This window comes from Cryptotermes secundus, unplaced genomic scaffold (genome assembly GCF_002891405.2).
Source record: "Cryptotermes secundus unplaced genomic scaffold, Csec_1.0 scaffold26, whole genome shotgun sequence".
Classification (NCBI taxonomy): Eukaryota; Metazoa; Arthropoda; class Insecta; order Blattodea; family Kalotermitidae; genus Cryptotermes; species Cryptotermes secundus.
This window is the reverse complement of record NW_019743656.1, coordinates 3,205,398-3,226,819: the sequence shown is the minus strand read 5'-3', so window position 1 is coordinate 3,226,819 and position 21,422 is coordinate 3,205,398. Positions and strand designations below refer to the sequence as shown.

The window sequence follows — 21,422 nt, the reverse complement described above, 5'->3', positions numbered from 1 at the left end:
GACTGGCCACACAGACTTTCGTACGCTACGTACGCTATGTTCCCTATGTTAGCTGCGTCGCAGAGTGTACACAGCGTACGTAGCGTACGTAGCGAACATAGCGTAGCGCTCTGTGTGGCCGAACCTTTATACGTTAAAGATTGTTTTTCAGACGTAACAATATATATGAAATTATATGCCGATTCATTTCAAATCTATCGAACTTTTTATTTTAAGCCAAATTCTCACATAATTTCGCGCCGTGTCATAGATCGGGAGGTTAGGATCTGGTTTATTTTTAATCAGACATAATTTACTCCATACACACAACAAGACGCAAGCTTGTAACGGAAAGCTGTCAAGACTTTTAGGCTCTTTCGATCTGTGTTTGACAAAGTATGAAATATACAAGTATTCACAAAACTGAGGTGTATTTTATACTTTGTCAAACACGGTCTACAAGGCATACAGGCGTTGATAACAGGATAGCTCAGCTGGTATACTGACAGGGCTAAGAGCTGAAGAGCCAAGCTCGATTCCCGGGAGGGCAAGAAATTTTCTCCGGCTCTGGGGCTCACCCAGCCTGACTCAGGTCTCCTTCTTGTGGGTTAAGTGGCCGGAGCGTGAAGGTGACCACTCACCTCCATGCCAGCGTTAAAAATGATGAAGTGCTGGCTCCACTGTCCATACGGCTTTATGGTGTGGTCCGTAACGAAGTCCATGGGAAATTTTTAATTTACCCTAATGAATGAATGTATAAGGGGTTGGCTTTAATTTACCCTATCCCCTTATGGGGCTTCATGCCCCTCCAGGGGTACAATTATCGCCGGCTCAGAATCTCTGTCTTAACCGTTTGACCTGCCTGCTAAGGAACTAGAAAGTAGAACCCACAAGTTAGCCTCCGCAGTCTAGGGGTAACGTTCCCACCTCATGACTCAAGGTACGCGAGTTCAAACCCGGCGGAGGTCGTGGAATTTTTAAGGGCGGAAAAATTCAGGGAACAAGTCCTCCGGGAGGGATTTTAAGCCGTGGGTCCCGTGTCGTAGATTTACGGCACGTAAAAGATCCTCATGTCTCTAGGAGACCTCTGAGCAAAATTAGGCAACAATTTCCCGCCCACGTAGTTTCCAATGCCTCTGGTAGATGGGGGAAATATCAGGTACCGACGGCCGACCTCGTTGGCTGAACGGGGCTGATAGCACACACCAGTAACGGTAGGGTATGGCGATAGTAGAAATTAAAGGGGGACGCACAATGGACCAATAACTGGTCTAAGTGCATGGGGAAACCCACCCCATCTAATAATAATAATAATAATAATAATAATAATAATAATAATAATAATAAAGAACCCACAAGTTCGGATATCATATCGAAGGATATTATGAACAGAGACACAAAGTAATCGCGGTGTAGCGAGTAGACTTTTGTATCCGCGAGTTTCCTTAGTCCCTCCAGGAAAATGGAGGTATAGTAATTCTGATGAGACCACAATCAGTGTCCTCCAGGTCCCTCGACGCTCTCGTCATGCTGACAGCGTCGTTATGTAGACCAAAAATAAAACGCCACAAGTCTATTTGTGCCCTGACCTGCAACGGAATCCACACAGCATATGGGTTAGGGCTGCAGCAGCTTATAGACTTAGTCAGGGGCGCTCAGTTCTCATCTGGGGCCGGAAACCTGTTATCCTGACAGGCTTATAATGGTTCTCCTCAGTCTAACTAACTAACTAACTCCGTGGCCTGTAGTCCGCAAGCGAACTATATCGACAGAGCGATCGCCGCTTGTCAGCGAAGTTAGTGCAAACTTTTGCGGATAGAGGGTGTCACATGGTCAGCGCAACGGATCCCCACTGCCGTTAATCTCGGCTTTCTATGGCTGAGTTTTTCTCAGCCACTCAGGCAAATTCCGGGATATTACGCGTACATCCATTCAGGCAACATCACAACGATATATTCTAATTTTATTATTCTTCGATCTTCACTCCACTTAATGCTATATCGTTTAGATCCTGACAGCATTGTAAAATAAGCAACCATGAAGAATCGTCCATCACAATAGGCACAACAGCGGGCGCGTGTCTATCACCACATTTTTCATAGTAAATGATATTTGTGGATATACATTTAATTTAGGTGTTATCAATAAGAAATTAAAAAAAAAACTTAAAGTCAGAAATCAAGGTCTCTCTTGCCTGCTTCATAAGCTACACAAATAATCAGTGGAGTTAGTTTTGGACTTCGCATTCCGCGATACGAGAAAAGATCGCAAAACATGGGGAGCGCTGACGTCCGTGGGAAAGTTAATAATATCTGCACAAATATACTGATAACAGCCATTTTATTTTTCTGCTCTCCCAGACGAATCTCTAAGCGATCCAGTTCCAGCCAGTTCTCCAAAACGTTAAGTGACAACAACCGGCTACAAGTCATAAACTCCCATATATTACGTGGCTTTTGCTCTCAAATGTATGTTTGCGCTGATGATTACTGATGTACGTTTACTACAGCATTAATGATGCAAATGAAATTTCTGAAGACTGAGCTGAAAGTAGTCATAACCTGTTTCAACCTATCCAAGTGTAATGGTAACTACATGTACCACCTACTTTGGCATTATAAAAATTGAGTTTTGCCCACTAAGTGTATTTATGTGACATGAGGTTCTCACAGTAGTGATTATAAAATTACTGTAGTCTGCAATTAGATGCCATAGTCTTGTATATATCTGCAAAGTTATGGATGAACATGCTGTCTACATTTTCAAGGTATTCTAAGAAACAAATTTCAAAAGATTTGTTTCATTTTTGGTCCGTCACACTAACAGTTACAATTATAAAAGACAAGTCCGTCCAGTGTGACTATTTCAGTTTTCTCACTTGATGATTCACTAGCCTTACATGTTTCGATCCATTTGGATCATCTTCAGAGGCACCAAACACTTTTTAGAAACAACTATCACAACAGTTGTCATATCAAATACACATGTATTGCCAAGTACNTGTTGTGATAGTGGTTTCTAAAAATTGTTTGGTGCCTCTGAAGATGATCCAAATGGATCGAAACATGTGAGGCTAGTGAATCATCAAGTGAGAAAACTGAAATAGTCACATTGGACGGACTTGTCTTTTATAATTATATCTAAAAATATTTGCCAGGCTATACGGCGTCACATACCAGAAGAAAGCAATTTTAATATTTTTCTTTCGATTTTCAGAATAAATATCGAATATGTCCTTAAAAGAGTATTAACACATTGATCAATGTAATGTGTGTTACATAACAGATAAAACCCGAACTTCAAAAAATTGCTTAGAACAAGATCGTGCTTCAATAAAATAGTAATTATTCCCAATTGGTTTTGTACTTGCAATGTAGTGAGTTTTCAATGAGACAAGGGCTGAATCCTTAAATTTATTCGTGCATACACCTGAGCGTTCAGGTAGAAATGGGTCACATCGAATTAGGTTAGATTAGGACATCAGACCACTGCGCACCCCCGTACGCATTCAGGCAGAATTTGACAAAACTCAGACATAGAGTCGACAGAGGATGGTCCAGGCCACAAGCCCTGCTCTTTAATGTAAAGAGCCTAAACTCCTGACTGATAAGAGAACAAAACTCGATGTTAACACAAAAAACACCAGAGTAGTGATGTGCAACTGATGGGATTTGGGTGACACTAGCCTCACCGACAATCCCTGTACTCGCCAAAAAGTTGAAGAGATGAGGGAGCGGATGACAACAGAAGTTATCGGGACATCACGACAGACGAGCATTCTCAGAGACGCAGAGAAAAAAAGATAAAATCCGTGAATGTGGCAAAGTTTCCTCTACTAACATCTGATATTGCCGATTAAGACAACTAGCTAAAGAAAAAGTAAAAGCTGACAGCATATCCCTGCAAGGGGTCATTGCCTGACAAGAAATGATAACAAAAAATTTAGGAAAAAATTTAAATCCAAAGACTAAATTAAAAGCAAGGGCCGCGCCATACCTCAAGCGGTTAGTCGCTGGCTTCCCACCGCGGCGGCCCGGGTTCGATCCCGGGTCTGGTCAAGTGGGATTTGTGTTGGACTAAGTGGCGCTGGGGCGGGTTTCCTCCGAGTACTTCGGTTTCCCCTGCCAATCTTCATTTCATCAAATTCTCCACCATCATAATCACCCGGAGCAGGCTACAATAGGCCAACCACTGGCCGCCGTGCCGAGTGGATCCAGTTGGACTCCACCCCCCACTAAGCGAAAAAAATTAAGAGCATTCATCATAATGCGAACTCAGAGATTAGGTTAAAGAAGGGTAGAGTATTTTTTGGATAAAACATGCAATGTATCCTTGACAAAACTCAATTAATTGGTTGTTACTACACACCTCATCTCTGTTTACACGACGTTTTCAATCATTCCTTATTTTCAGACACCCTATTCTCCACTTAAGTGAGCAAACTTGCTTCCAAACGTCTTAAGATATACAGAAATATATGTCAAAATTCGAATATGCGTCATGGCTGTTCAATAATTATTCTCAATTTAAAATGACGTAGATCTGTAGCAAGTTCTTTAACTGCATCATCATTTTCAAGTCTAGTTTGTTTCTTGTAAGTATGATATCTTAAAATCGATTCTACATTTTCCATCACTGGATGTTTAGCACCATCATCATCGTCATCATCATCTTATTTTTATTACTTACTTACTTACTTTCTCATGGAGCTGAGCCCTTCTTGAGGAGCCGCCAATTCTGCAGCTACTCAAGAATTTTCCAGCATTTTATGGAACCCGAAGGTTCATCACCGTGTGCACAAGAGCCCTCCACTGGTCCCTATCCTGAGCCAGATTTATCCAATCCATCCCATCCCATCCTATCTCTCTAAGATCCATTCTAATATTGTCCACCCACCTACGCCTTGGTATTCCCTGTGGTCTCTTTCCTTCTGGCTTTCCCACCAATATCCTACGCGCATTCCTCGTCTCCCCCATTCGTGCTACATGACCTGCCCACCTCATCCTCCTTGTATTATTATTATTATTATTATTATTATTATTAGTATCCATCTACCGCTGCTTCCATATAAATACGAGGTTTCCTAGAGTTGCCTATAAAGGCATTACTGATCACTATAGTAAACATGTATCCTTGTGGTGAAGCCAAGAAACAACTGATGTAAATTTAGAAGACGTTAGTCATAAGTTGAGACACTACTCGTGGTAACTTCCCAAAACACAGTCAGTACTCATGTTGCAACAGATGACAAGTAACGGTTAAGCTCTCTGTCTTCCAGAGAATAACTGTTTACAATATCCTGTACAATCACGGGTACTCTCCTAGGAATGTGCATGGAAGTAGGAATGGCCTCAGCTCAAATTCAACGTGCTTCGTCCACTGTAAAGGAAACAACTGCAAACTACAAGAAATATAACACACAAAATCTATTATGTATACAGGAGTGCAAATATTGACTTTTTTATGAAAAAAGAGCACAAAATAAGGAAAGCGAGATCTGAATTCCCATTATGAATTTCCAAAATTCTTGTCTACTGCTGTCAAAGCTTCATCATATCTTTTCGCAACAAAACCTGCCAATATATAGCAATTTTTAAATTAATCTCTGAATATAGTGAATAACAACATATACCAATCAAAATCTGTGAACCATTAATACTCACAATGCTTATCCAAGTGGAAATCGCCAGTCATTTAATTACTTCTGTCCTCAGAGGTCTCTTACATCATTGCTGGAATGACCTCACACTAGAACAATATTAAAAAAAAACATCAACAATAGAAGTAACTTTATTGAAAATACAAAGCATTTTCCTTCACAGTCGACACGAAAAACACGCATACAGACCTGTACCAATAGTTTCTCCTACATCGACTCCGCAGTTTCCGCTCCCAATCCAAACTACTTCCGGTTTTGTCAAGCTACATCCACACACCAAAATACTCGTAGCCAGCTGAAATGTGAAAGCATCTTAGTCTCATATGGCGGCACTGTAAATTGCATATTTAACGCTATAAATACGGCAAAATTAACATTAATATATATGATTCCATCAAACTATGTAACTTCTCACATTTCTTCACGCATGAACAGGAGTTGCAAAAATGGTCGTTTGTTGTACACTAAGTGTTATCACTCCCTTCCTTGTGTTCGACTTCCTAATATACTTGAATTGAGACCACAAAGACTACAGAACACCACTCACAATACCTAATCTCGTGTATAAAGCAAAATTTCTGTGTGTGGACAAATCCAGGCTTTTTCAAATCACAAACCTTTTACGTGGTAGAAGGCACTTACACACAGCCATAANTCGCATGAACATTTAGAACAGTAATATAAGGCCAGCGACCTCTCAGTATTATGTACGACATCCTATCACTAACACACGCTACCTTCTTAACTGCTGATATGATTCTCTTATGTGCCAAAAAGACTGTACNAGTCACCGCCGTGAAAGCCTCAAATCTTACATCAATATTTGCGTAGTTTCCAAATTCCGAAAGTTTTAAAAATCTTTTAGTCTTATGAGAAATACTTGAGGTTCATTAAAATTTCAACATTTTGTAAACTTGAACAGGACTGTACACGCACGTTGTCATTCTGCACTTAACTCGAATACGTCACTGGGACTCAGCCACAGCTTTCACTTGAAGTTGCTTGGTTTTATCCCCTATGCGTACTGCTCACACATTTCTTCGCACAATAACTAGCACTTGCCCAATTTTCACGAAATTCAGCATGAACATTATGCCATCCATGGCTAGCCCATATCCAACACTTTCAATTTATTAAACTCAGCAATAAAAGCATGATGTACAAACAGGCTTGAGAGGTGGGAGACACAATTGCAGCAATAAAATTCGAGCAGCACGCCACTGCGCACCGAAGGGAACGCCACTGTTCTCATTGGAGCAACACTTGATTAGATGGAGCAGTGTTATGTTCGGTTATGTTAGGTTTGCCCAAGGCACCACTACGCATCCTACATTGACGCATCACACCCACTCATATACATCAGAAAATCAAATTTGGACTTGTCATTTTGAAGCATTTACAAATCATTGATGCCCACAAAATTTCTCATCAGATATTGAAATATTTAAACTCTGGAAAAAAAATAAGACTTTTTAAAGTTTCAATAGTTTCTCTTTTGATTTCAAAATTTGGGTGGATTTCGAAAACATTATTTCCAAAAACGTTTCAAATTTTCAATTTTTTTTTCACTAAACCCTTCAACGATCTCTGTACCGAGCCAGATAAATCCAATCTAGGCGCTCCCACCCTACGTTTTCAAACTCCATTTTAATACTATTCTCTCATCTGTGTCTAGATCTTCCTAGTAGTCTCTTTTCTACAGGCTGTCTCTCTAAAATATTGTGTGTACCTCGCTCATACTACATTTTCTTACATCCCGTCTTCATAGATGTTATTCTAATCATTTTTTTCGGGGCATACAAACTCCTGCAACATCACATCTTGTCATAACACAAAGTCCGCATTTTAAAATAGCTGCTATTTGTAAAACAGTATTTTTCCATTTGTCATACTCATATGACACTACTTGTATTTGCGGGCCGGCTGTGGTCCACGTAACACCATCTGACAAACACTGTCATATCGTATCAGTAAATTATGCAGTGTCAGCGTGGGGTGTAAGAACACAAGCCTATAATTGCGTCATAACATTTCTTACAAATTTGACCATAACCTCATTTAGTGGATACAATACAAAAGTCATAATTCAGATAAAAATTATTCTGTAGTTGAAAAAGTACGTAACTTCTTTTGTGCTTATCTTTTGGGTAACGAGGCTTATGAGAGCCTGAGTTCCTTTTTCTTTCCATCTTCTCCTTGGTCTCAGCCTTGTACATTTATAATTCCAAGAGCTCCTTAACTGTCTCTCTTCTCTCGTCTTGTTCACATTGTATTTTCAGCTCGACTTTTTTTAAGAAAGGTTACAGCTAGATTTTTCAACCTTCAATATTCTTGTATCATGCACTCCATTATTTCGCTTCTACGCATGTACACCCAGGTAAGGGCCTCACTGTTTGTATTCTTTTCGGTATGAAAGTAAATAAAAGGTAAAAGGTAAAATGTAAAAATGTCGCTGTCCTTAACTAATTAACCACTACGTCATAAGGACGTATGGGGGAGTGAATGTATAGATCCACATATTCTTGACTTCGCCTGTAGTTGGAGTTGAGTGGTCAGCTTGACGTCCCTGCTGCTTTACCCCCGGGGGAAACAGGCCTAGCTACTCATTGGACAGGTGGCTGGGTGGGCCCCAGAGCCCCGGTCTGGAAGACGTGGAGAAGAGAAAATTATTGACCCTACCGGGACTCGAACTGCCACCCGTCGGAGTCCGGCTCCTCCCTGTGGGGGAGGAAAATCTTAGTAAGGATATTCGTTGTCCGGCCGATGTTCGACTTCAGCCACTCACGGATATGAGTGTAGGTATGTAGTATATTCCAGTCGTTTGACGAGTTTCACTTACTATTTCATGTTTGAAATATTGTACCTGAGGTATATATACATATATCTGTGTCCGAATTAGCATTTTATCGAACACGAAGGGCATATTTTATGTTATGTCAAGTTTCTCTACGAAACTGGCTGTGTACGTAGTCATATTATAAACTACATGTTGAGTACGTACGTATATGGGCGTTGGTGGGGGTGGACAAGTCAGGCATCTGTAGTCCATGGGCTTTTACCAAAGCAAATTCGAAAAATAAGAAACTAATACGACGAATAGTAATACCAAGGAATTACAAATACAGTAAACCCTCGATAATCCAGTTACAGTTAATCCGGATCGAAATACGAAAAATGAAAAATTCTTCTCGCATTTTAGTACATGCTTTTAAAGACACGTGGGATTTAAGAGCAGGAGGGATTAGAGCAAGAGGACTTTCAGACTGTGTTAAGGGCAGCTGGAGAGACTGAAACCACGTAAGAATATATCCAAGAATGGCTTGAGATAGATGGAGACCCTGGATTTCAGCTTCTGACAAAGGAAGAAATTGCTGCAATGATGTGTATTTATTTTCGACACAAGCTATATTATTAAATTTTCCATTTATTTGTTTTTTTAATTTTTTTAATCTTTTGGGGCCTACTTTTGATTCATTAATCGAAATTATCGCTTAATCCGGATTATCGAGGATTTACTGTATATTAAATAATATTCTATCCTCAGTATTTTAAGACGATCAGTAAAAGTAATCTTAAACGGCTTAAACGTAAGTTTGTCAGGCCTCCACCCGGGACGGACAAAACAGAATCCTGTCGGGTCCATGGACGTAAAGCTAAAGTACATTCCGTGCGCCGTTAGTTAAGACGAGAGCTTCACCACCGCGCGTCATGAGCTACCACGAGGATGAACTAACAAAGAGCCATCCACCGACCGGGGTCAGTCAAATGTCAGACTGAACGGGTCAGCAACAAGCATCTTGTACAGAAATAAATCTCCAAAAAAAAAATGCAATCCTTATCAACGTCGAGATAATGAATTTGTTTACAACTTATGTAGCTGCGATATCGTTATCTTAAGCACTGCACCAATGCGAGTTGCTTTATGTAACTTGGGTGTTCCGATATGTGCCCTCTGCAGCGGCCTGCCCACACGGAAACTGGGCTCCACCGTCAGTTAAAGTGGCCCCATGCGTTTTGGTTCGGAATCATCTCTCGGTTATACGGCAGAACGCCGTTTATCCTAATCACCATTTAAACCGAATCACCGCAACCAAGGAAAGCGCCCACTGAACGACGAGAATTTGGGGCTTGTTCGAATGAAGTTCCTGAAAATATTAATTTATAATTACATTTCCTAATTTTTCAGGTTTCGTCTGCTTCAAAAGNTTCATATTTTAGCAGTTCAAATTTTGTCATTTGCAAATTTGTTTATTACATTGAACCCTTTTAAAAAATGTACGAGGGTAAGTCAATAAGGAAGTTACAAATGGATATAGAACTTAAACAAATAAGAGTACTGATTTGTGTTGTGGGGTCAGCATGCGCGGCACCCATCGTGCACAGATTTTGTGAAAACTTAACCTGTCATGCATTATGATNGGAACCAGGCGTGTTCACACGGCATGGCCTACCTCATAATGCATGACAGGTTAGGTTTCCACAAAGTCTGCGCACGATGAGTGCCGCGCCCAAAGAATTTTATGCTGCTTGTTTTCAGGGGCTTGTGAAACGATGGGACAAGTGCCTCAGTGTACAGGGAGATTATGTTGAGAAGTAAAAACATTTTTCAAATCAGTACTCTTATTTGTTTGAGTTCTATATCCATTTGTAACTTACTTATTGACTTACCCTCGTACTTGTCCCTACCGAGACTCGAACCCCACTGTACCGACTACGCTACCCCGGTTCCTATAATAGTACAGTACATTATTGTAGTGTTTTTAGTGTATAAGAATTTAATCCAATCATCAGAACAAGATTTGTCGCCAGTTAATTCGGATTACGGGCGTCCTGCTCTGCTATCTACTTGTATATTAAAATACGATGTAAATGACCATTTAAGTATATCCGTGTAGGATGTGAAGTTCTCGCACCGGTGGTTATGAAGAGTACTATCTTGTGGTATATAATAACGTGTAGTCCTTTGAAAGTCAACTGACGTTTCGGAGGACCATATCGCCTAGGCTTGCCACCTGCTTTCACGCTGCTATCTTGCTCGGCTTATACCACCCTAAAAGTGGAGGCAATATGTTCCTCCGAAAGTTCGGTTGACTTCAAACGGAATACACGGCGTTATATCCCAGAAGGCAGTATTCTACATAAGTGCTTTAGTGATTATTTGTTTAGGTCATGCAAGACTATCTTCAACGGCGTATCATACTAAAGAGAAACTTTAAATTTCATAATCACATACATACATACATATATACATACATACATACATACGTACACACATACATACATACATATAGAGTTTGTCCAGAAAGTAATGCAAGTAAGTTCGTAAAAAGTTTATTCAAGATATCGTTACAAACGTTTAAAATTCTTCAAAGTATTCCCCTTGGGTATCCGCACACTTTTGCCAACGACTTTTCCATGCACGGTACGCATCCTGCCAAAAACAACACTAAGTTTCGTCTTGACCCCTCCCCCATCTGACGGTCATACCGAGATTGTGGGTTTACTCAGTCCCTCCAGGCAAAATGCCCGGATAATACCTCATCTATGCCACGATCATTTCCTACCAAATCCTTTCTAATTCATCAGTTTCTCAGCCCACTATTCAACGCTGTATATTCTCAACAATGAAAGCGTCGTAAAAAAACAACAAAGAAGAAGATGTTCCTGTCACTTAAACCCTTTTTTCTCTCTCGCCGTAATCTGTATGAATCTTTGATAATACTTTGATAAGCGTGCGGGTTTAGATAAGAGAAAAATTGAATGTTAAACAACTCATGTATTATAAATTGATAAGATAACATTAATTATTCTTATTATTAATTGCATTTCGTTTCATTCAAAACAACTCCTCTGCACCTCAGTGGGTTGCAGCAGAACGCCTAAGACCCATTCTAAATCACATCACGTGTTTAAGTAACTTCACTAAAAATTCGATAAATAATTACCGAGCAGGCTGGTCCAGCAACTTGTATTCTAGAGAGAGTCAGCTCGAATCTTGGCCGGACATTCCCTATCCTGAACGGGATTTGTCGTGGGTTTTCACAGCCACTCCATACAAATACCGACATAGTAACTTGTTTAAGTCACGACAATTTCCATCGAAATTATTACCAATTCAATAAATGCCTTTCATCATGCAAATGACTTTATACACTACAGCTTCTGACAAGAACTCCACGCCTCCAAAAATTGATAATTGGGGTTGTAATGCGTTAAATTTTGAGAGCCGAGATGGCTCAGTCGGTATAGCAACTGACTACAGGCTGGACGACAGAGGGGTCAGAGTTCGAGTCCCTGTGGGTGCAAGAATTTTCTCTTCTCCATGTCGTCCAGACCGGCTCTGGGGTCCACCCAACATCCTATTCAATGGGTACCGGGGGCTCTTCCCCCGGGGGTAAAGCGGCAGGTCCTAGAAGCTGACCACTCACCTCCCGCTAGTGCCGAGGTCAAGAAAATGTGGATCTATACATTCACTCCCCATACGCCTTCATGGCGTAGTGCTTAATTAGTTAAGCACAGGGACAGCTTTACCTTTTGATGCTTTAAATTTTATCGGACAATTTCTATTTGCTTCCAGATTAGTTTATTAGACCATGAATTTTCACAAGACCTTCGTATTACATAAAAGAAAAAAGATAACGCTGTTCCTGTGCTTAATTAAGCACCACACCATGAATACGTATGGGAGAAAGGAGGTATAGATCCACGTATTCTTGAACTAGGCATTAGTTGCAGGTGAATGGTCAGCTTCACGCCCCGGTGGCTTTATCCTCGGAGAAGGAGCCTCCACTACTCACAGGATAGACCCAGGACTCGATCTCTGACCCCTCAACCACCCAGTATCCAGCCAGTTGTTATGCCGACTGTTCTATTCCGGCCTTGTGACTGGCTGATCCCCCGTCGATGGAGTCCTACCGACTGCGTATAGATCAAGAATCTCTAAAAGAGGCTAAGGTCCACAAGAGCTGTAGAACCATAGATAGATAGATAGTACCATGGTTGCTGTTTTGTGAGCTGGATTTTTTCTGTTTGTAGCATGTCTTCTGTGTTCGGGCGGTGGTAGAAGGTATCGTGAGACGGCTTAAAAGCCCCCAAGAAATAAAATCATATCTAAGTACGTACGCGTATATAATAAATCCAATACCGATATCAGCTCACTCTGTTCACTGCATGTGTATAAAACGAACCTTTGGACGGACCCAGACAACTGAAAGTTACTGTTCAATTGAGGCCGCGCCATAGCTCAAGCGGTTAGTCTCTGGCTTCCCACCTTGGCGACCCGGGTTCTATCCCGGGTCTGGTCAAGTGGGATTTGTGGTGGACAAAGTGGCGCTGGGGCAGGTTTTCTCCGAGTACTTCGGTTTCCCCTGCCAATCTTCATTCCACCAATTGCTCCACAATCACCCTCACCTATCATCTGGGGCTGGTACAATAGGCCAGAAGTGGCCGCAGTACAAGGGACCTAGTCCCACCCCACTAGCAATAAAAAGAAATTACTGTTCAACTACGTTAAATTTTAGGAAGGGAGGGGAAGCGGTGATGTGACAGCTGACTGGAGGGAGCAGAGGAGAAACCAGTAACCTTTGTCCTAATTGCGGAAACCTCTCCCTCTACCCCACCCCAGCACAAGATCCTAACTTCGCATGTTTTCGGCATTCAGTGCATAGGCAGTGGGCGTAACTGACATGGACAGTGGCACGCGGAGGAACCAGACATCTGCTGCTCCCCCAGGGCTTTTATACAAGATTAAACGAAAAGTTCTGCGAAGAACTGATCGCCTATTTTCGTTTCATAGGACGCGGACCGCATAGGAAACAAAAAAGGGGGGCACACAAACAGCAAGGTGATCTCATAAACCTCCTTTTATTTTTTAGACACGGAAAGTAGGCTAAAAATAGGAAATACTGCAAATATTAATAAAAAAAGATCACTGATCGCGGCTCTTCATACCTAAGATTCAGTACAGAGACCCACATGCCTAGTGCGATCCATAAAAACATTTAAGCGGATTGAACCTAAGTTCGTATGCAAATTTTCTAGTGGTGAAGCCCAGGGTTCCTGAGTAATATGAAGTCCTCTCTGAACTTAGTTAAGCAATATGCCATGAAGATGTATGGGGAATGGAGGTATAGCTCCACGCATTCTTAACTTCATTAGATTTAGTTGGGAGGTTGATCAACTTCATGCCTCGGCCGGGTTACCGCAGGGGCGAACTGGGGACGAGGCTGGCTGGCACTAGAGCCGGTGTGGACACTGTGGTGAACAGAAAGGTTCCTGATGAGAGATGCCGTGTATGCTGGTAGAAGTTTACGGACGTTTCGGAGGAAAGTACTACCTCCATCTGCAGGGTCGAAGAGTAAGCCAAGCAAACAAAGAGCATTCTTCGACCCTGCATTCTTTCGTGATCAATTTTACAGCGCTGTTATTAACTACATAGCACAGATAGTATTATGATGAATGATGAACTGGAATGGATTTGGGAGGAAGCGGTAGTGGCCTAAGCAAGGTACTATCCCCGAAATTTGCATATAAGGACTGAGAAGAACCACAGAAAAACCTTCAGTCACGCTAGGCCGCTGTTCCTGATCCAACTCGAACCGAGCACTTCCAGAATTCAAGTCTAGACAGTTATCGACCCAATAGATACACGCAGTACGTTCCTCCGAAACGTCAGTAAACTTATACCAGAACTACACGGTGTCACATCCCAGAATATAATACTTTTCGCAGACATTGTCGTGAGAACGGCAAATACATCACACAGAAATGTGCCTGGAATCGAATCTCGGTTGTCTAGGCTGTAAACTGGTCACTGTTGTCATAGAGCTATCCCAGTTCCCAGAGGGTAGCTGAGTATAACTACGAACTATGTTCCTGTCGTCAATAGTTCACGAGCTGAAATCCAGAAGCGTCACAGATTTCTGCGCGGATAGCGACTGTCGCGCTCTCATAGGCTGCACGCTGTCAGGCGAGAAGTTCGAAGTCCGGCCGCGCGCGCGCCGCTGTCGTCACTGCTATAAAAATGTGACAATAAACATGATTATTATTTTGGACATTGTACAGCTTCTTGAAGTTTATCAAACACAGCGTCTCGGAAACAATCTCTTTCCGTCATCAAATGTGTGGGAGGAAAATTTCCTACTCAGTTTGGCCCATTACAAAAAAATATTTTTTTTTCGTTCTTCTATACTTTGAGTCATAATAAAATAACAACAGTGACTAAGATCTAAAAGTTGGCCGCGCCATAGCTCAAGAGGTTAGTCGCTGGCTTCCCACCGAGGTGGCCCGGGTTCGATCCCGGGGTCTGGTCAAGTGGGATTTGTGGTGGACAAAGTGGCGCTGGGGTACTTCGGTTTCCCCTTACAATCTTCATTCCACCAATTGCTCCACAATCACCCTCACCTATCATCTGGGGCTAGTACAATAGGCCAGAAGTGGCCGCAGTACAAGAGACTCAGTCCCACCCCACTAGCAATAAAAGAAAGATCTAAAATTTTGTGACGATGGTACATTGGCACAGATATTATGTTTTTGGATATTAGGGACGGTTTTTAGATAGAGAAAAGGCGATGGATAATGTTCAAAAACATAATATTTGTAACAATAGTGATGTCTAAGGTCGTACTTGTTTATGAGAAACATTAGCGTCAAGGACTGCTTCATCACCCTATAACTAATGTTTATGTGGGTTATATTACGTTGCCCGTGTCATGACTACAGCGTCGCATGGTAGAATGACAGGTGAGTGATAAACTGGAAATAATTTGGAAGGAAGCGGTCGTGGACTAATACTATCCCTGCATATGACTGGAGTACCTGAATAAAACCACAAAGAACTTCAAACATGGTAACTCGTATTCCGCCTGGGATTCAAACCCAACACCTGCAGAATACGAGTCTGTATCCGAGACTCTCGCGCCACACTTCGCATATTCATTTTTATATGTCACGCTAAAATTAGAATTCATTCATTCATCAATGACTCTACAGCCGTTTGTTGGGCCCTGCCCGCCTGTGACCTTTGCAACTGAAATCAATAGACAATCTAAGCCGAAGCGGCTGTCATCTGTCTGCACCATCGCAAGGAAATGTATTTATTTCTACTTCATACCGTTAAATATGTAATTCGTAAAAAGGTGAAGGTAACCCTGTAACAGGCCGTGGGGGCCCATAGAGTTGTGAGACGTCGAGGCACCCACATTTTCTGGACAATCGGCTCACAGATGGCGGTGAGGCTGTCAGCGTCGGTTGCCGTTTACCGCCAGGAAGATTCCTGGTGCTCGTTTTTGTTAGAGGCTGAATCGACCCCAGGGCCATAGTGCAGCTGGAAGGATTAGGACAATTTAAAAATCCAATTACCTCGTCGGAAATTGAACCCGCAACCTTCCGCCTTGTAGTATAGTGCCTCAATCAACTACGCTAACGCGTGCCCCTTTTTATGAAAGGAAAGTTGGCGTTTAGTACTCCCCAGAACTTCTCGTTCTACGTCACATATAGGATATCGCTTTGAAATACGCCGAAGACTAAGAATAGTACTTCTAGGATGTAACGCCGTGCCGTCTGGTAGCCAAACAACAAAGAGCATGCTAAAGCTCTGCTTGCTGCTTCGCTTACTTACTCTTCGACCCTGAAGATGAAGACAGTACGATCGGTGAACTTCCACTAGACTACACGGGGTCACACCCTACGAGACAGCATTCCACATAATCACTGCTGACAGTGTGTCGAAGGCTTCTATATTTGTGTTGGGTTAATGATCAGCTAAATATTGTAACTCGCGTGTCTGAATACTTTAAAACCAATCTGACTTGGGTCACCCCTGATTTTCTATCTGGATGACTGCTAGGGGACCTAACTGATAGACCCATGACCTCTGACGCCACAGATACAGTCTGTGCCAGATGCACGGTTCATTGCGACCTCCGATGTTTTCACGACGCCGCTCAGTGGCACAAACAAGGCCCAACGAAACAGGCGTGAGCCCTTGCCAGCCAACCCGTGACCCATAGACATCGCAGCCTGCCAGCAGACTATCAAGAAACTGTTTACACTTGACGCTGCCCGTCAGCATGGCCTCCAGGAAGTGTTTCCTTTGCCAATGTTAGCAAAGGGAGTAGATACCCATACAGTAGGTGGGGGTAGCGGTAACAGCTTCAGATTTGTTTGGTTCGAATCTCGGTCAGGACACTGCCTATCCTCCATTGGGTTTTTCGTCCCTTTATTGGTCATTGCAGGCAGATGCCATGAGAGTATCCATCGACAGAGCGCACTCGGTAGCGAAGTTGGTTGAGACACTAAGCTACAAGCCGAAAGACCGCGGGTTCGATTCCCGATAAGGTGGATTTTTCAGTTGACATAACACTTCCAGCCACATTATGGCCCTGCGGTTGATTCAGCCTCTAACAGAAATGACTACCAGGAATCTACCTGGGGGTAAAAGGAGGCCGGGGCGTAAGGCTGACCTCACCGACTGTCTAGTAAATGTGGCAGCCTCGACCTCTCATAACTCTATGGGGCTCCACGGCCTGTTACAGGGATAGCTTTACCTTTACCAGCCATGGACAGGAAATGGAATTAAGGAGGAGTGATTGAGGGGCCCACGGGGAGCCGCCACAAAACAGAAACAGAACCCACAGATTTTACTGAGATAATTGTTTCTCTAAAATCACGAAACGCTGGGTTATTACAAGAAATAATAACAAAAACAATTTAAATTTTGTTACTGTTAAGGATCCCCACAATTTAATTGCCCCAGGGGCCCCAGAATTCTAAATCCGTCCTTGCTCATCGGTCATCCTCCTGCGTAAAGACTGTGATGCAATTATTTTTCTTAAGATACCACCCATGCAGTTTTATTGGGGGGAGTTGTCTCAATAAATTATTAAAATATAATCTAACCCCTTAGAACTTTTATCTAGAAAATTGTCATTTTGTACTCTGGGATGCCTGCTTTTGGATCTAGAACTTTCATATCTACCGGGCACCGAGATGTGATGGAACCTTGAATAATACTGAATAAGAATAAAATCATTCCAACCGTTCAGACGCTAGTGAGGTGCAAATGTTGTTACGTGTAGGGTGGTAAGCGTGACGGAAATAACGGGTTCTAGTTTTGATGATTGGATTTATTAGCACTTCGGTTACACATGCACTCTCTTAATTACAATTAGTACAGCGCTATCGCTGATTTACACACTTTACAGTTCACCATTGCACACGCACTAGGATTCTCCGTCTTGTCTTCTCCTGGCAATCGATCTCAACAAAGAAACCAGAGCATCAATCACTATGAAGTCTGCTTGTTATATCGTCTTCAATCACGTTGTACTCCTCTGTCCTAATCTGTACTCAATCAATCTTCATACTTCACTAAGGACACGCTCCATTCTCGTCCTTGTCCTCTCAACTGTTGAACCCTCCTGGACTCTTTTCCGTGACGGTTTGGTGTCCTTGACTCACGACTTCTCAGCTACGACTGACTCTAAACGACATTGACTGTCTCCTATAAACCTTCGGCACTGACACCATAGAAAACACCAATTGTAGACGTGTTTACAGTTGTTTTCCCTAGCACTGGGCATGGCGCGGACCACATTGAAACCAAGTCGATAGCTATCTCGCCAGTCTATTGGCGCCCTGATTGTTGCCTAGCAACGAAATATAAACATTCGTCCTATTGTTGCGTGACCTAGCAACAGAGTGTTTACCATGAATCTGTCTTCGCGGGAACTTGTTTACCAACCCGGTGCCTAGCAATGGGTCTACATATAACAATACAGGCCGCGCCATAGATCAAGAGGTTAGTCGCTGGCTTCCCACCGCGGCGGCAGGGGTTCGATCCCGGGTCTGGTCAAGTGGGATTTGTGGTGGACAAAGTGGCGCTGGGGCAGATTTTCTCCGAGTACTTCGGTTTCCCTTGCTTCACCCTCACCTGTCATCTGGGGCTGGTACAATAGGCCAGAAGTGGCCGCAGTACAAGGGACTTAGTCCCACCCCACTAGCAATAAAAATAAATAACAATATCAATACATACACAGACGGCATACAAACAAAAACCTTTTTGTCGTAATCAGTTTCCTGATGACGTGTGAATCAGTTAAAATCCCGTAATCTGGTTTTCCCTGATTGCAATATTTTCGCGTACGTACTGCGTGTATGAGAAAATAAAACCCAATAACAAGAAAAGGGAGCGAAAACAAACGAGAAAATATGACTTCCTCAAGAATTACTTGTTTACTTTTCTTCTTTTCTCCCTGTTTTTCGACACACGCTCAATTAACTGGGTCACAATAATCAATTTTATTATTAAAAATTATATGCCTCAGCTGGGTCTCCTCCGCGTTACGTCCTATCTTAATCTATACTTCTCACAACCGAACAATACGAGCTTCTTAACATTATCTGCTTACAAATCTAAGTATTTTTATATCGAGGATAATAGCAGTTTCGTGTAAGAGGGTGTTATAAGCGTGTAATTATTTATAAAATAGAACCTTAATCATCACTCACTCACTCATGGAGCTGAGCCCTTCTTGAGAAGCCGCCAATTCTGCAGCTACTCATAAATTTCTCAGGATTTTATGGAACCCGAAACCTCATTACCGTGTTCACGAGAGTCTTCCACTGGTCCCTATCCTGAGCCAGATCGATCCAATCCGTACCATCCCATCCTATCTCTCTAAGATCCATTTAATATTGTCTACCCACCAACGCCTTGATCTTCCAAGTGGTATCTTTCCTTCTGGCTTTCCCACCAATATCCTTGTTCTGTTTATTACTGGCTTATTACTGCAACATCGAGCGAACTGATGATTTCTGAATAAGTAATTCGATAGTATTTGCAACCAAAACTGTCATTGCCTAACCATAAGTACTATTGTGGCACTTGCAGGATTTGAGGTTCTCACAGCGGTGGTTAGGAAGAGTACTAGTCCGTTGAAAGGCAACCGAAGTTTCCGAGGAACACATCTCCTCCATAAGCCGAGCAAGACACCAGCGTGAGAGCATGTGGTAACAGCTCCCATTGGTTCGCTGGGCTCTCACACGACCACCGAGCGAACCAATAGGAGACAAGAACACGAGTTTTGTTGGCCCTGAAAAGGGGCGGTTTGGCTGGTCTAGGAAAAAGACAGGGAGAGAATATTGGGCAGGAGATCTAAATCTAAGGGAGAGAGTTGCAGGCACGCAGGCGGATGGGAGAGGAGAGAAAGCGTAGGGAAGCCGGGACATCAGGGTGGAGGTTTGTGGGTTCACGGAGTGGGCATATTTTTGTGCCTTAATAATGGCAGGGTGGCTCCTCCGTTGTATCGGAGAGTGCCGACGGCTTCGTTAGGCTTCCTGGATGAGAGAAGAAGATTCCAGCTCATTCCATCCTTCTCATGCCCAGATAAATAAGACCGGATTATGACAAAAATGACACAGAGGAATTTTCCCCCCAGTGTTCAATACTAACAATGTTTAAGGCCGTGCCATAGCTCAAGCGGTTAGTCGCTGGTTGCCCATCGCGGCGGCCCGGGTTCGATCCCGGGTCTGGTCAAGTGGGATTTGTGGTGAACAAAGTGGCGCTGGGGCAGGTTTTCTCCGAGTACTTCGGTTTCCCCTACCAATCTTCATTCCACCAATTGCTCCACAGTCACCCTCACCTATCACCTGGGGCTGGTACAATAGGCCAGAAGTGGCCGCAGTACAAGGGACTTAGTCCCACCCCACTAGCAATAAAAAAATAGGGAAAACTCACAAGAGATAAACTGGACAACTGAGGAATCTGGTTTCGAATCCCTCCGCAGTCAAAGACTTCTCTTCACCGTTCAGGGACCCACCCAGCTTCCTGTCTAATGGGTAAAGGGGGCGCTTTTCCCGGGAGTAAAATGGCCAGTGTGTGAAGCTTACCACGTTCTGCCGAGGCTAAGAATACGTGAAGTTATACCTTCATTTATCCGTATTTCGCCATTATGTGGTGCTTAGGCTGGGGCCACACGAGCGCACGAAGTACGTCCGTTGCAACGAACGTACTTTATGATGGACGTTGATGAGGACACCACACAGTTGCAGAATGCGGTGCGTAGATTTTTGTCTGCAATAGAGCCAGAAGAAAGCGTAGCATTCGCCTCTCTTGTTTATTTCTACAACGGACGTCACGACGTTCGTTACAACGGACGCATTTTGTGAGCTCGTGTGGCCCAAGCCTTAGACATAGGTATAACCGCTTACAGTATGCAAAACAGCTTCTTCGTATGAGTCATCTAACGACGCTGTCAGTGTTTAAACCGATAGTTCTCAAAGTGGGCTGTATCTTCTCCTAGGGGCTATGGGATTACCCAGGGGGCGCTGGGGAACGAAGACGACAGTGGCTCAAAGTTTGGGAACCGTTGACCTAGACATATGTTTCTCAACCCCGGGGCTGCGGCCCGGTACCGGGCCCTGGTACCAATTATACCAGGCCCTTGTCTAATAAAAAGAGAATTTACCGAGCCGCGGTCTCACAACGGTTGAGAGCCACACAACTGAGCGAATGGATGTTAGATGAACTGAAAAGAATTTGGAAGGAAGTGATTGTGAGCTAACCGACAATTATCCCCGAATTTACCTGGACGTACTGAAGCAAACCACGATAAAACTCAGTCTGGATAGGAGGTTCCCAGCCGAGGTTAGAACCCAGCCACTCCCAAATACGTATGCAAAGCGTTACCACTATGTCAAACCGCTCGGCCTAGAAATGTAAACATGCAAAGTTGTCCCTGTGCTTAACTAATTAAGCACTACACCATGAAGACGTATGGGGGAG

General features: G+C 43.0%; 1 long non-coding RNA gene across 2 annotated transcripts in view; it reads right to left on the bottom strand.

The window, feature by feature from the left end:
* Positions 1 to 5,641: 5,641 nt before the first annotated feature.
* Positions 5,642 to 21,422, bottom strand: part of LOC117283063 — a 132,396-nt gene continuing 116,615 nt past the window's right edge. For both annotated transcript variants that reach the window (XR_004514066.1, XR_004514067.1), the window contains exons 2-3: positions 5,828 to 5,933; positions 5,642 to 5,727 (exon numbers count right to left, since the gene is read on the bottom strand). This is a non-coding gene — a long non-coding RNA (uncharacterized LOC117283063). The remainder of the gene's footprint in view (positions 5,728 to 5,827; positions 5,934 to 21,422) is intronic.